Source organism: Bubalus bubalis, chromosome 2 (assembly GCF_019923935.1).
Source record: "Bubalus bubalis isolate 160015118507 breed Murrah chromosome 2, NDDB_SH_1, whole genome shotgun sequence".
Lineage (NCBI taxonomy): Eukaryota > Metazoa > Chordata > Mammalia > Artiodactyla > Bovidae > Bubalus > Bubalus bubalis.
In genome coordinates this window covers 21,266,773-21,278,878 of record NC_059158.1, presented here as the reverse complement: position 1 = coordinate 21,278,878, position 12,106 = coordinate 21,266,773, and the positions used below count along the sequence as shown (strand labels likewise).

The 12,106-nt window shown below is 39.7% G+C and overlaps 3 non-coding genes across 3 annotated transcripts; all 3 read right to left on the bottom strand.

Moving 5' to 3' along the window:
- Positions 1-811: 811 nt before the first annotated feature.
- TRNAM-CAU lies at positions 812-883 on the bottom strand. Its single transcript has one exon. It is a non-coding gene; the product is annotated as a tRNA-Met (tRNA).
- A 3,202-nt stretch (positions 884-4,085) lies between these two features.
- Positions 4,086-4,167, bottom strand: TRNAS-AGA. The gene has a single exon. It is a non-coding gene; the product is annotated as a tRNA-Ser (tRNA).
- Positions 4,168-8,597: 4,430 nt separating this feature from the next.
- Positions 8,598-8,679, bottom strand: TRNAS-AGA. Its single transcript has one exon. It is a non-coding gene; the product is annotated as a tRNA-Ser (tRNA).
- Positions 8,680-12,106: the final 3,427 nt, after the last annotated feature.

Here is a 12,106-nt window from a genome sequence, read left to right as displayed (position 1 = left end):
AACTTCCACTCAACTGCTCCTCCTTTCCTTCTCTCTCATTTGTTGTCGCTGCTGTTGTTTAGTTGCTAAGCCATAATCAATTCTTTTGTGACCCCCTGGACTGTTGCCCGCCAGGCTCCTTTGTCCATGGGTTTTCCCAGGCCCACTGGAGTGGGTTGCCATTTCCTTCTTCATTTCTCTCCTTATGTCTTCCCTTTTGTCCACCAATACTTTCATCTTCTTTTTCATTGTCTTCCATTCTTTTCCCCTCTTCTCTCTGCTCCTTTTCCCCTTCTGCTGTTACCCAGCATCTCTCAACTGGACACTTTCTCCTTTGTGTTCCTTCCTCTAGGACAAGGTGGAATCATATAAATCCACCTCTGCTTCTGCCAAACAGGTGGAGATTCCTCATCATTCGAGGTCTTTCTCTAATGTTTTCCTTCCACAGTTTATCTTGACTTCATCCCATTCAAATACTGGAATGACCAGCAGTTGAAGAAATGAGTGTGGCCGTGGTTATAAGTAAAGCTTCTTGGAGTCAACATATATTTTTTGAGCCTCTCTAAGAGAGAGTCAAGCAAGCAGTGAGGGAGTAGACAGCTGAAGTGGAAGACAAGCTAAGACTAGGTAGTGCTTGCCATTATTCTGTAGGCTTCTGAAGACAGCTGGAGCAGAGAAAATAAGATATTCCTGTCCCAGGAAGCCCAGAGGGTGAGAATGGCATGAGATCATCTCCGGTGGCTTTGTTTTTTCTGGTGGCTTTTGTCTACAGTCTCTGCTTTGCGAATGTTTCAGTAGGTGAAGTACTCTTGAGGAAAAAGATGACCACACATAGCAGAGGATGGTTTCGATCCATCGACCTCTGGGTTATGGGCCCAGCACGCTTCCGCTGCGCCACTCTGCTTATGTTAATGGGAGGTGCTAGGGAATATTTTTCAACCTTGATTCTTTCGCATTTCCCCAACACCTCCAAGTTTAATACTGTCATTTTCTCTGTCCTCTTTTCACCATTCTCTTTCTTCATCTGTCTCCTCTATGCTTTTCGCTTTCTTTCTGGCCCTTATAGTCTGTGTCATTCTCAAAATATTAATGTCACACGATCTCTAGTTTGCAGTCCTCACAAATCTTCAACCCTTTCTTCAAGAGGATGACAATCATTCCCTTTGGATCAGGAATTATGATAGCTAGGTAGGGAATAATGATGGCTAGAATGTCAGCTCTCCAGAACAAGAACTCAGCAAAGCCTTTTAAAACCTTTCAAGAGTCAGTTTCTCCCTCACCCAAAGCCCTTTCCTCTGAATTTCCTCTTGGTCCTGCCTTTCTCCTTTTTTTCTCCTTTCCCTCCTTCCAAGCATGTACTTAGATTTATCAGGCAAAAGTGGACAATATCTCGTGTTCAGCTTAAGTTACTCCCTTTCCTGGGTGCTACACAGATTTCTCTTGCTCTGCTGCTCTTGATTATTGGAGACTCCGAAATAAGGCTCCATTTTGCCAAAGTCCCCTTCTTGCGAGGTTCAGAGCCAACTGTGACTCCTTCCCTCCCCACCCCAACATGGAGTCATCTAGCTCTTCTATTTTCAGAGGTCTAGTCATATGGCAAGTTTGTTTGAATGTGGTCTCATTGCTCAGAACCTGAGAGACTTAGGAATTAAGATAGTTCCCCAGGGACTCAATAGGTCCTTAACTGAAAACGAAAGCTCCCACCAAGGGTAGGGACAAGCCTTTTTCTGCAATGAGGATTTTGCCACCAATTATGGGACAAACTTTCCCTGAGGCAGGCATGGTTTGTGGTAGCAAGAAGTCAAACCTCAGAAGGTGCTGACTGGTTTCCTCCTTGAGCTGTCCTTCATCCTTTATATATTCTCTTCTGAATTTTGCTAGAGAAGGAAATGGCAACCCACTTCCGGTACTCTTGCCTGGAAAATCCTATGGATGGAGAAGCCTGGTTGGCTACAGTCGATGGGGTTGCAAAGAGTCAGACACGACTGAGCGACTTCACTTCTGAATTTTGCAGATCACTTGCCTTGTCTCCAATAGATTCTTGGAGTTTCTGCTCTTTTCCTTATTCTTTGCCACAGAAGCTTCAGACCTAGTGTTGGCAACCCAAGACAATGTCTCAGTGAGGAGGCAGGGGTCATCACTTTATCTGTATCCACTGCCAATATTCTCCTGCCAGCATTAACAGAATACAGTCTTCTTCTGGAAGAGGTTCGCTTGGCCTATGCACCCGTGCTTCAGTCACTTTCTCAGAAATGGAAAGGTTTGAGCCCAGACCTGAAAGCTTCAGATGCAGGAAAGCTGTAACACCATTATGGCTAGGGACTTTGCCATTGCTAGAGCCAGTTTTGCCCTGTCAAAATCTCTGCCCAAGTTCCTAATCACGTGCTGATTTGCCATCCATCTGTCCCCATTAGTGAAATGTCTCTTCGTGTCTTCTATCCATGTTCTAATTGGATTGTTGAGGTTTTTAAAAAATTTGTTGTTTCCAGAATTCTTGTGCATTTGCAAGATACTGTCTTTTGTCAGGTATGTGGTGCGCAAACATTTCCTCCCAATTTACAGCTTGTTTTTTCAACCCCTTAATAGTGTCTTTAAAAAAATAATAATTTTGTTTATTTATTTGTTTTTGGCTGTGCTGGGTCTTCATTTCTGCTTGGGCTTTCTCTAGTTGCAGTGAGCCATAGGCTACTCTTTAATTGCGGTCCACAGGCTTCTTATTATGGTGGATTCTCATGTTGCAGAGCATGGATTCTAGAGTGCTGGCTTCAGTAGTTGCGGCATATGGGCTCAGTACTTGAGGCTCCTGGGCTCTGGAGCACAGGCTCAATAATGATGCAGGCTTAGTTGCTCTGCGGCATGTGGAATCTTTCTGGATCACAGGTTGAACCCATGTCTTCTGCGTTGGCAGGCAGATTCTTTACCACTGAGCCACCAGGGAAGCCCAATGGTGTCTTTTTGTGGAGTAAAATTTTAAATTTTGATGAGGTCCAATTTTTTCCTTTTAAGGATTGGGCTTTGGTATCAAGTCTAAAGGACAAAGATTCTGAAGATCTCCTATGTTATTCTCTGAAAGTTTTATAGTTTTACATTTTAGTTTGTGATTTATTCCAATTTTATATATGGAATGAGGTCTAGATCAACATCAAAAAAAGGTTTTTGTTTTTGCCTATGAATGTCCAATTGCTTCTGCACCATTTGTTGAAAAGGCTATCTCTCTCTCTTCCAGTGAATTTTTTTTTTTTTTGTACTATTGTCAAAAAAATCAATTGGGTATATTTTGTAGAGGTCAGAATATATTTTTCATGGAAGGAAATAACTAAGACAATTACTAAACATTAGTTTGCTAAAATTTGCTTAAAATAAAGAGTGGATTGAATACTATACATGAAAAATAATAATATATACTCTGGATGGTTATACAAAAATTTATTTCACTGTGGAGAGAAAGTGAAAAGCTAGAGCATGGGTAGAAGATAGATTTTATTCATTGCATATACTCTCAATATCATTTGAACTTCATATCATGATTATTATATTTAATTATATAAATATTAAAATTCTTAATAGGCATGGAAAATAAACTTTGTATCAGTTGATCACTGCCTTTTGGTAGAGATAGTTTTCCAGTCAGGAATTTTGCTTTCTTTAGATAGCATTTACTTCTGGCTCTTTACCCCATAAACATGCTGGAGTTGTGTGACGCAAGCATGGAGTTATTGATCGATTTCCCTTAGACAGATAAAAATATGTGTGTTGGAGATATACAGGTTTTAGTTACATATGAGAAAAGAAATCCCTGAAAAGGTAAAATTTTCATGGAGAAGCAAGTAGGATTTTGAAAGCAGGAAACACCAACGTATCTCTGAAGTTAGGACTCTTCTCAGGGGAAAAGAAAATATATTAGGATTCAGGTCAAACCTATTGGAAAAATGCAATAATTATGACTTGGTTTTTTCTGGCAAGGGTGAGTTAATTGCAGGATTATAAGCTGGAAAGGGTAGTAACTGCCTACATCTTGGTTAGAGTTCCTGTTTGTGTTTGGACTTGCAACTCCAGAATTTGTCAAAAAGCATAGTATTAAGAAGGAATTATTTCACAAACTACTGCGTAGTCGGCAGGATTCGAACCTGCGCGGGGAGACCCCAATGGATTTCTAGTCCATCGCCTTAACCACTCGGCCACGACTACACAGTAGGACAACATGCTATGAGAATAAATAGCCATGCTAAAGCTTAGCTTTCATAAAATTAAATCACATACCAGAAAGATTGAGTCACATATCAGAAAGTATATTTGCAGTCAATGTGACCATTCTTTGGTGTCATTTGACTGACTGTCATGCTGTTATACCATATTACCAGGGAAAACATTATCCTTAGAACTGGAAAGAGACCTCATTTGATGGGTTATTGGAGTGAGATCAGTGTCTTCTCTGTCAGCCTCTGGTGGAGATTCATGAAATAGACCACAAAGTGGAATAAACTTTAACATTCCCTTCAGAATTACATGTAATAACAATGATTAAAAGAAACACACACACTAGAACTTAAGTCCACACACAGTGAGGATAGTGATTTTCAATAAAACTTTCTTCCCTGGTATAGTAGTAAGTGATACTTCATCATTGGGAAGACAGATGTTGGGTTCATGTCAGACAAATCTATTAAGACAGTTAGAAGGAATTTGTTTGGAGCCCACATATCTTTTCATAGTCATTTTATGTGTTCCCAAAACAACAAAATAGAGTTAACAAATTGTTCTCATTTGATGGTCGTGCAGTTATTAAGACAGAGACTCAAATTATTTTTTGCCTCAAAATCCCACGGTAAAATAAAACTTGTTCACCCTGTCACAGAGAGATTGGCCCTGACTCAAAGCTAACAACTGTAGAAACCATGTCAGGGATTCATAAATACTGTTAGAGAACATAGACACAAGACTAAGAACCCTCTGCATTGAAGAGTCTCTTTTATGTTACAAAACCTATTTTCAACGAATAAGCATTTTTAACTAACAAATGTTACTAAACTGTAATTAAACAGAAAGTTGCTGAATAAATATCACCTTTGAAATATGGCTATGTGAGTCATTAACCTCAATTTTGTAAATTAGGAAGCCAAAGTTCACCCATGCCTGAAGCTATAATCCCAGTCAAACCAGTTCTCAAAGCGTCCCTTTTTCAGAGGGATAATGGGTGTGGGTTTCTCAGTGCACATTTGGGACATGAGAATGAAACATATGTCCAACAGAATGGAATGGAACCTTGTTCAACCAAAGGTTATTAGAACCTCTATCTCAGTTCCCTTTCAGTCCTTACTCTAAGATCTCCACTGAGAAGAAGCCCTTGATTTGTGATAGTCTCCCTTTCTTGTTGAAAAAGGAAGCATGCAAAAGGGAAACAGATGCTAGACAACTTTAGTTCTCTTAATTCTTAATGAATAGTCTGAATTCTGTTTTTCCAATTTCCATTTACTGCTGTTGCCACTTTTCATTTCAAAGTCATAGATGTCTCATAGTAGCATTTAATTTAGGATGTTCTGTTGCTTCTGAAAGACTAACATATGTAGCAAAAGAAATAATAAAAATTCATAAAATATTTAAGGAAAATAATGGATTAATCGACCAATGACTTTTTTGAGACTTTTAAATGATGCCAAGGAAACAAAAGAGAGGAAAGGATGCACTAAAGGGATGTACTATTTAAAGGACACACAGCAGTTAGATTCATAAATGGGGTTAGTTTCTACTATATTAGCTTACGTAATCTAAAGTGATGACTTAACCAGTTCATTTCTTCAAAAACACATATGCTACCAGGCAGAATGATAAATACAGAAGTAGTTTCATATGAGACATATAAACAAAGATATATGGAAGCACTAATATTACCATTGCATTTTCTTAAACAATGTTATGGCAAAGACACTATAAGGGTCACTGAAGAAGGGGAATGAAGGATGGAACTTGAGGACTTTTCAAAGGAGGAGACACAGACAGGCAATCTTTAAGGATGCATGGGATTTCAGAAGGTGAAGAACCTGGGAGTGACAACACTGGATAAGCAATAATCAATTTTACATTTGAGGAATTCTATCTTGACTTTAAGGCTGCACCTTGACTTTAAGGACAGCAAGTCAGCCAATCAGAGATGAATGATTCCCATAACGGAAACAAATGTAAAAAGACATGGTGAAGGAGGCTCATGGACTTTCTGGCCTCTGCCTTCCTAGAAATAGAAACTCTGGAGGTTTGACAATGCTCCTGATGCTGAAACAGGAGCTATTTATGATGCTGGGTAAGACCTGTCCCCCAACCATCCTGGAAGAGGAGCTGGCAGCAGGACTCACTGGGCTTTCACAGATACTCCTGAGTAAGTTAGGAAAGAGTGCCCTGAAATAGCAAGTTTACTTACAGCAGCACTAGCTCCAAAAGCTCCAAGAAGTGCATGCCAAGAATACTTCTATGTTGGACCATAGCCTATTGCTTTCAGTGTAGACTCTCCCTTGGTTTCAATCGTCTATCAACTCAGTCGTATGTTTTCACACTCTAAATCTGTGATGTCCAATACTTTAGCCACTTCTGACATGTGACTATTGAGCACTTGGTCCTACTTGAGCTCTAAGTGAAAGATACACAGCAGACTTTGAAGATTTTGTATGAAAAAAAAAAAAAGTAAACTATCACACTGTCAACTTTTCAAATTTCTTACATAGTGAAATGATATTTTGAATATGTTGGGTTAAAATAAAATATATTATTAAAAGAATTATGCCTTCTCTTTTTACTTTTTAATATGGCTACTAGAAAATTTTAAATTAAATCAGTGGCTCAGATTTATTTCAATTGGAAATGTACTTCCTAATTTACATTCTCTGTTGCAATTGCTGTAATTCTTGTTTTTCTTACACTGTTCACCAGTTTTATTTTTGGTTTTATTTTCCTTATTCATAAGAAATTTCAGTGATTTAAAGCTAAATAGAAAGGGATTTTCCTGGTGGTCCAGTGGTTAAGACTCCATGCTCCCAATGCAGGAGGATTGGGTTCCATCCCTGGTTGGGGAACTAAAATCCCATATGCTGCAGGGTGTAACCAAAACAGAAAAAAAAAAAAAAAATGTAATGAGAAAAGTTCTAGAATCCCAACAGCAGCATTCAGAAACCAGATTACAGGCTGATACTCCACAAAGCAAGATTCTGTGTAATGGTCAGTCCTGGCTCAGTATCGCTATTCCAGACCCCAGAACTGGAGCTTCATTTTCCATGGGATTCCTCCAGAAAGCAGTATTTGGAAAGAGAAGAACTTCTGCTTAAACTATCAACATTCTCTCTAAGGTATCTTTTTGAACAAATTTTTGTTTTTAAATTCTGTACATTGATGTCATGTGGGTCACTTTCCACAACTCTAAAGTTAGGAATTGTTTCCACAGAAGGGCCTTAACATTTCATGACTTTAACATTCTAGAATTCTATTTAGTTTTTGAGAGTCAAAGCAACCTGTATGCTGAATGTAAGAGATGGAGAGATGAGAAATGCGTTTTGCAAAGAAATATCAAGTTCATCCTTTGGAAATCCAGGTCTTAATAGCCAAAACCAAGTTATTTTCATTAAGCAGGCCCTGCTCAGCAAAGAAAACTTATCACAACTCAACATCACTGACCCTTCTGAGGTTGCAACTCGATGTTTTTTTTAACTATTTCATTCCTCTGAACACATGCATGAAAGAGGAAAGTATCTGGCATTTAATCAATGAATGTGGAATGCATTGGGTTTAAGAAAAATTAATAGATGCATTCTTGAGATGCAGTAAAGTATGACAACTGTGCAGATCTCCGCAAGAGAGGTGAGGATCAGCCCCATTAAATTGCCAAGTGAGATAATCTAATTTTCCTAGGAATTCCTAGAAAGGCATTCAAGTGTGGTTGACATTGCTTTAACACTTAAATGCATTAACTCACACATGTTAATGACCCAATGGGATTTTTGCATCTGAACTCTGTGCCCAGAATGAGTCAAAACCTCATCTCACTTTTAGCTCCTCTCTTTTTACCAGCGTCCTTGACCCCAGGACAAGTTAATCTGGCATAATGCTGACTTTTTTGTTTTGGCTACCAAAAGAATGGCCTAAATAATTTCTTCAGTTATGTAGTGGCTTGCCTATTAAAATCCAATTTGGGTTCATTACCATAGCTATGAGTTCTGGCTTTCACTTATATGTGAGCCAAGATTTCATGGAGTTTCCTTTTGTACATGAACAAAGACATACCTGACTGGAGAAGAGTCCTGATAAAGGGGAAAGGTTTCTGCCAAGTTTTTTCTTTAGGAAAAGTTGCCTTCTAAGCAGGATTTTGACTGGAGGAAAGAGGAAGGTACCATCAAAGCCTGGGCTCTTGTAGTGGGGAAAGAAAGCACCGTTAGGGCTGTGGTCGAATTACTTAAAATTAATAATAAATTAGACCCCATACTGCTGTTGGGGTGGGGGGGGAGGTATAATCCGTGTGCTTCCAGCGGCGGGGAGCCTTTCACCGGCAACATAAAGAGCCAGGTTGGAGAACAATCCAGCTTCTCTCTAAGGTAACAGCATTCTTCCCCAACTGGCTATGTCTCAATAGAGAAGGATGTCGTAGTCGACAGGATTCGAACCTGCGCGGGGAGACCCCAATGGATTTCTAGTCCATCGCCTTAACCACTCGGCCACGACTACTTAGACGGTAGTAAGCTCATTGGTCTAAGTAGCTATGCTGCTGCTGCTAAGTCGCTTCAGTAGTGTTCTACTCTGTGAAATCCCATAGACGGCAGCCCACCAGGCCCCGCCGTCCCTGGGATTCTCCAGGCAAGAACACTGGAGTGGGTTGCCATTTTCTCCTCCAAAGCATGAAAGTGAAAAGTAAAAGTGAAGTCCCTCAGTCGTGTCCGACTCCTAGCGACCCCATGGACTGCAGCCTACCAGGCTCCTCCGTCCATGGGATTTTCCAGGCAAGAGTACTGGAGTGGAGAGAACTTCAATTCTCTTCAGAATGTCACATTTTCTATCAGAAACTGTATTTGTATTAAGCAGTTTCTTGCTCTTTGGCATCATTTAGCAATGGCACCCCACTCCAGTACTCTTACCTGGAAAATCCCATGGACGGAGGAGCCTGGTAGGCTGCAGTCCATGGGGTCGCTAGGAGTCGCAGACGACTGAGCGACTTCACTTTCACTTTTCACTTTCATGCATTGGAGAAGGAAATAGCAACCCACTCCAGTGTTCTTGCTTGGAGAATCCCAGGGACGGGGGAGCCTAGCGGGCTGCCGTCTCTGGGGTCGCACAGAGTCGGACACGACTGAAGCGACTTAGCAGCAGCAGCAGCAGCAGACACATAGGCTATTGTGTCAAACTGGCAGGTAACACTTCCTCCTCAAACTGCAAGGATTCTTTATTCTGATGGTTTGAAGAGAGGAGATTAATGTTTTGTTGTTTGCTTTTTTAGTGCTTCCTTTACTGTGCAGAAGCTTTTTAATTTGATATAGTTCCACTTGTTTATTTTTGCTTTTGTTGCTTTTACTTTTATGTGATGCCAAATCCAAAAAAACCATCACCAAGACCTATGTCCAGGAGCTTAAAATGACTTACAGACTTGAAAGTAAGATCTAAAACCATAAAACCATTGGAATGGGAGGAAATATTTGCAAATCATATATCTGATAAGGGTTTAATATCCAAAATATAGAAAGAACTTATACAAGTGAAAGGCAAGAAAACCATCTGATTTTAAAATGGATAGAAGATCTGAATAAATCTGTCTTCCAAAGACATATATATGGCCAAGAGGTACATGAAAAATGCTCAACATCATTAATCATCAGATGAATGCAAATCAAAACTACAATGAGATATCATCTCACATCTGTTATAATGCCTATTATCCAGAAAACAAGAAATAACAAATGTCGACAAGGATGGGGACCTCTGTGCACTGTTAGTGGGAAGATAAGTTGGTGCAGCCACTATGGAAAATGTATGGAGATTGCTCAAAAAATTAAAAATAGAACTATCATATGATCCAGCAATTTCACTTCTGGATATTTATCTGAAGAAAATGAAATCATTAATTTGAAAAGTATATATGCACTCCCATGTTCATTGCAGCACTGTTTACAACAGCCAAGGTATGAAAACCTCTGTCTATCGATGGATGAAGGAATAAAGAGGTTATAGTATATGTACAATGAAATATTATTCAGCCATAAAAAAGAATAAAATCTTGCCATCTATTGCAACATGGATGGACCTTGAGGGAATGATGCTAAGTGAAATAAGCCAGACAGGAAAGACAAATACCTTTTATATGTAGAATCTAAAAAAAGAAAAAATAACAGGTTTATAGATACAGAGAACAGATGTGTGGTTACTAAAGGTAAAGGTGGGCTAGGGCAAGTGGGAGAAATGGAGGAAGCGGATCAAAAAGGTAAATAATTAAAAAAAAATTAGGGATGTATCCATTACCATCAAACCTTTCTACAGAGGACAGGTTCTAGAGAACTTCCCAAGGACCCTGGCTCTCTCGTCACCAATCTGTTTCTTAGGGGGTTTTGTAAGGGAGCCCTCCAGGGAGATAATAGAGGGAAGATGAGTGGGTGTCACGTGTGATAAATCCATTGCACGTTCCCTATGTGTTTTAAAACAATCTAAGATATCGATATCTTTCTCTACCTCATACCAAAGAAATCTTGGCTTCTTCATTTACTGTAGTTATACTGACTTCAGGTTACAGTCAACTTACCATACACACTGTTACAATTCCCAGCTGTTCTAGCTAACACACTAACTTCAGAATCTCCATTAAGTGTACCCATATTGATAAATTTGATTTAGTTCTACATTGTGTTTCTTTTTTCCTGATCTATCACTCCCCCACACCCTACTCTGGTTTTCTTTTTGATATGAATTAGCATTATATTACAATTCTTTCAGTATATAAAATAGAAATATATAGTGATTCCCTGAGTCCTATAGGCAGTGCAAGATGGTGGGGGTAGGTCTTGAAAAAAATCAATATCCTCAAGCAAGGTAACTACTTCAGTTGAGATTTTTCACCTGGTTTTTAAGCAAGGATAGGGTGCCAGATATTCACGATGATGTGATCACTGACCTAGAGCCAGATATCCTGGAATGTGAAGTCAAGTGGGCCTTAGAAAGCAACACTACGAACAAAGCTAGTGGAGGTGATGGAATTCCAGTTGACCTATTCCAAATCCTGAAAGATGATGCCGTGAAAGTGCTGTACTCAATATGCCAGCAAATTTGGAAAACTCAACAGTGGCCACAGGACTGGAAAAGGTCAGTCTTCATTCCAATCCCAAAGAAAGGCAATGTCAAAGAATGCTCAAACTACCGCACAATTGCACTCATCTCACATGCTAGTAAAGTAATGCTCAAAATTCTTCAAGCCAGGCTTCAGCAATATGTGAACCGTGAACTTCCTGATGTTCAAGCTGGTTTTAGAAAAGGCAGAGGAACCAGAGATCAAATTGCCAACATCTGCTGGATCATGGAAAAAGGAAGAGAGTTCCAGAAAAACATCCATTTCTGCTTTATTGACTATGCCAAAGCCTTTGACTGTGCGGATCACAATAAACTGTGGAAAATTCTGAAAGAGATGGGAATACCAGACCACCTGATCTGCCTCTTGAGAAATCTGTATGCAGGTCAGGAAGCAACAGTTAGAACTGGACATGGAACAACAGACTGGTTCCAAATAGGAAAAGGAGTACATCAAGGCTGTATATTGTCACCCTGCTTATTTAACTTCTGTGCAGAGTACATCATGAGAAACGCTGGGCTGGAAGAAACACAAGCTGGAATCAAGATTGCTGCGAGAAATATCAATAACCTCAGATATGCAGATGATACCACCCTTATGGCAGAAAGTGAAGAGGAACTCAAAAGCCTCTTGATGAAAGTGAAAGTGGAGAGTGAAAAAGGTGGCTTAAAGCTCAACATTCAGAAAACGAAGATCATGGCATCCGGTCCCATCACTTCCTGGGAAATAGATGGGGAAAGAGTGGAAACAGTGTCAGACTTTATTTTTCTGGGCTCCAAAATCACTGCAGATGGTGACTGCAGCCATGAAATTAAAAGACACTTACTC